The sequence below is a fragment of the Oncorhynchus clarkii genome, chromosome 32 (assembly GCF_045791955.1).
Source record: "Oncorhynchus clarkii lewisi isolate Uvic-CL-2024 chromosome 32, UVic_Ocla_1.0, whole genome shotgun sequence".
In the NCBI taxonomy this organism is placed as follows: domain Eukaryota; kingdom Metazoa; phylum Chordata; class Actinopteri; order Salmoniformes; family Salmonidae; genus Oncorhynchus; species Oncorhynchus clarkii.
In genome coordinates this window covers 18,455,981-18,460,216 of record NC_092178.1, presented here as the reverse complement: position 1 = coordinate 18,460,216, position 4,236 = coordinate 18,455,981, and the positions used below count along the sequence as shown (strand labels likewise).

General features: G+C 38.5%; 1 pseudogene; it reads left to right on the top strand.

Moving 5' to 3' along the window:
• The first annotated feature begins 514 nt into the window (after window positions 1-514).
• LOC139391594 (TBC1 domain family member 20-like) overlaps window positions 515-4,236 on the top strand; it is a 37,955-nt pseudogene continuing 34,233 nt past the window's right edge.

Here is a 4,236-nt window from a genome sequence, read left to right as displayed (position 1 = left end):
AGTTTGTAGGAGGTGCTGGTGGGGGGGCTGTGACGCGGCGCACAGTTTAACGCTTTTGGAGTTAGTCATTCATTTTGTAATTTAAAAAATGGCGTATAAATGGGGAATATTGTTTATCAAAGTCAGATTTTCCTCAAAGTGCACACATGGCAACTCATTTGCATGCCAGAAGACAAGAGTAGTGAAACGTTACAAGCACTAGTGCACCTTCATGGATTTCCACTTGAAAGTGAATGAGCCAATGAGATGCATATATTTTTAAATTGCTATCCCTTTGCGTCAATCAGATAGCATGAAATTATAAATCCCTCCTCAAAAGAAGTTAAGTGGATTTCCTGGGACAATAGCAGATGATACATTAACAGCTGAATGGTAGATCACAACTCGAACTGAGAATTCGTTGTAATTGTTATTTTCTGTTGTTAGACAAACGATTATAAACCTGTTATTTACTTCAGCAAGTGACGGTATCACAACATATGTATTGTTGATGTGTTATTAATTTTAACAGGCTATGAAAAAGGGGAAGAAACACCAGCAAAGTACAGGAAGCCGGGAAAATGGGTATGGAAATACTCAGAGCAATATAGGTAAATTAACTAAATCAGTATTAAATTGTTAACAAATATCAGATAAAGTACTCATACATTGCACGTTGGGAATCGTTTTACAGATAGTTGACAGTTGAATAGACGAATAGTTTCACTAGTATTTAGCAGATCTCTGTTTGAATCCTCTGTGAATGCATATCGGCTGGTCAGCTGACATACATGCTACGTAGAACAGCAAAGCAACGTGACTATCGATTGACCCAGAGCAGAGCTTGGATGGGATTTACCTATATTAATAATCCCCATAAGAATAGCCTGCCATTCTTGAATGGCAATATACACATTTAAATTTTATTATCATCATAACATATTCTTCATCAAAACAGGTCAAAGTTGATAGTGTCAGTCAGTAAAGTTGCCAATGCAGTTGAAGCAAAGCAAGACTGCAAAATAAAGATGGGTCATTCCTGTTATGTGGTGCCTTTTCTGTCCCCAAGAAATAACACCTTATTTATTGTCAAATGTGGATTCCAAAGGTGTTAAAATATAAAGTTAGATGTCCTTTACCATAAAACCATGAAGATATGGATCTCAAAGAGAATTTGATGTATTATTACCACGTCGCCGGGTGCTATTCATCCACTACGAGAAATATGCCATTAAATAATCAAATATTCCAAATATTTATTCATTTTTTTATAGTCCTACTTAAAATATCTGTCATAAATACTTTTCTTTTCATGATTATTGTATTTATTGTTACTGTATTTAAGATTTTCTGTGTTTCCCTGATTTCACTTTACACCCTGTTAGTTTGTAGTAATACCCCTTCAAAAACAGCCCCTGTCAATCAGTTTTTTGGAGAGATAACAACCGTTTTTTAAATTGAACCTTTATAGGCAAGTTAGTTAAGAACACATTTTTATTTTACAATGATGGCCTACACCAGCCAAACCTTCCCCAAACTCGGACGATGCTGGGCCAATTGTGCACTGCCCTATGGGACTCCCGATCACGGGCGGTTGTGATACAGCCGGGTTTTTCAATGGTTTTTCTTTATTTGTACTATTTTCTACATTGTAGAATAATAGTGAAGACATCAAAACTATGAAATAACACATATGGAATCATGTAGTAACCCAAAAAGTTTTAAACAAATGAAAATATATTTTAGATTCTTCAAAGTAGCCACCCTTTGCCTTGATGACAGCTTTGCACACTCAAATCAAATCCATTTTTATTTGTCACATGCGCCGAATACAACAGCTGTAGACCTTTACAGTGAAATGCTTACAAGCAAGTAACCAACAATGCCGTTTTAAGAATATACAAAAAAAGTGGTAGTGGTTTCTTTGCAGCAATTTGACCATGAAGGCCTGATTCACGCAGTCTCCTCTGATCAGTTGATGTTGAGATGTCTGTTACTTGAACTCTGTGAAGCATTTATTTGGCCTGCAATCTGAGTTGCAGTTAACTGTAATGAACTTATCCTCTGCAGCAGAGGTAACTCTGGGCCTTCCTTTCCTGTGGCGCTCCTCATGAGAGCCAGTTTCATGATAGCGCTTGATGGTTTTTGCGACTGCACTTGAAGAAACTTTCAAAGTTTGTGAACTTTTCCGAATTGACTGACCTTCATGTCTTAAAGTAATAATGGACTGTTGTTTCTCTTTGCTTATTTGAGCTGTTCTTGCCATAATATGGACTTGGTGTTTTACCAAATAGGGCTATCTTCTGTATACCACCCCTACCTTGTCACAACACAACTGATTGGCTCAAATGCATTAAGAAGGAAAGAAAATCTACAAATGAACTTTTAACAAGGCACACCTGTTAATTGAAATGCATTCCAGGTGACTACCAAGAGTGTGTAAAATCAAGGCAAAGTGTAGCTACTTTTGAAGAATCTCAAATATAAAATATATTTTGATTTGTTTAACACTTTCTTTTTGGTTACTACATCATTCCATATGTTTAATTTAATAGTTTTGATGTCTTCACTATTATTCTACAATGTATACAATAGTAAAAATAAAGAAAAACCCTGAAATTAGTAGGTGTGTCCAAACATTTTAAATTGTTACTGTATATATATCTAAACTCATAAAAAAAAAAATGTCCTCTCACTGTCAACTGCATTTATTTTCAGCAAACTTAACACGTGTAAATATTTCTATGAACACAACAAGATTCAAGAACTGAGACATAAACTGAACAAGTTCCACAGACGTGACTAACAGAAATTTAATAATCGGTCCCTGAACAAAAGGGGGGTCAAAATCAAAAGTAACAGTCAGTATCTGGTGTGGCCACTAGCTGCATTAAGTACTGCAGTGCATCTCCTCCTCATGGACTGCACCAGATATGCCAGTTCTTGCTGTGAGATGTTACCCTACTCTTCCACCAAGGCACCTGCAAGTTCCCGGACATTTCTGGGGGGAATGGCCCTAGCCCTCACCATGGCAGAACACTAACATTCCTGTCTTGCAGGAAATCACGCACAGAACGAGCAGAATGGCTGGTGGCATTGTCATGCTGGAGGGTCATGTCAGGATGAGCCTGCAGGAAGGGTACCACATGAGGGAGGAGGATGTCTTCCCTGTAACGCACAGGGAATGTACCAATCCTGTGCAGGAGTTGTTACACGTAGTCTGCCACTGCGAGGATGATCAGCTGTCCGTCCTGTCTCCCTGTCGAGCTGTCCTAGGCGTCTCACAGTACGGACATTGCAATGTATTGCCCTGGCCACATCTGCAGTCCTCATGCCTCCTTGCAGCATGCCTAAGGCATGTTCACTGAGATGAGCAGTGACCCTGGGCATCTTTCTTTTGTTGTTTTTCAGAGTCAGTAGAAAGGCCTCTTTAGTATCCTCAGTTTTCATAACTGTGACCTTAATTGCCTAGCGTCTGTAAGCTGTTAGTGTCTTAACGACCATTCAGGAAACAGTGTTTAAACCCTTTACAAAGAAGTTATTTGGATTTGTACTAATTATCTTTGAAAGACAGGGTCCTGAAAAGGGGATGTTTCTTTTTTGCTGAGATTATGTCTATGTTATTAAAACGGTTACCGTACATGCATTTGTTAGGGAATAGCACCATCACTCAGTGCTCCTGAAATGCAGCGGTGTTACCGAGCGAGACGACAAAAGTACCTTGAGACAGAGATGACAGAGAGACAGCGAAAAAGAGGATAGCAGATATCAGTGAGAGAGAGAAGCGTGTTCTAAGGGAAAAATGGAGAGAGACGAAGAGTGAGGAAAAGACCAGCGCAACAGCCAGGGCATCTTTTCCCCTTCCCCCACACCTCCCCCACTTCCTGAACATGACCCAATGCCAGGGCCCACAAGGTTAGAGCAAGCTTGAAGCTGGGCACTTTAATACTTTATTAGTCAGGATCTATTTGAGCTGTGTTCACAATATTTGTGCTCTATTCTATATTACTAAACATACCCATGTTTTTATTGATTGGTTTATTGATTCATTCTTTGAATAATTGATTGATTAACTGATTGGTCAATTTGATTTATTTATTAGTTTACTGATTACAATACTAATAGTTCTGACTGTGTTTTTGGCAAAGACATCAAGGTCAAAGAAAGACCAACAATACAAAGAAAAGGCTTATGAAAGAGATCCAGAAACTTCAAGCCACCTTGGAAAAAGATAAATACGAGACATTCCAATGTGTT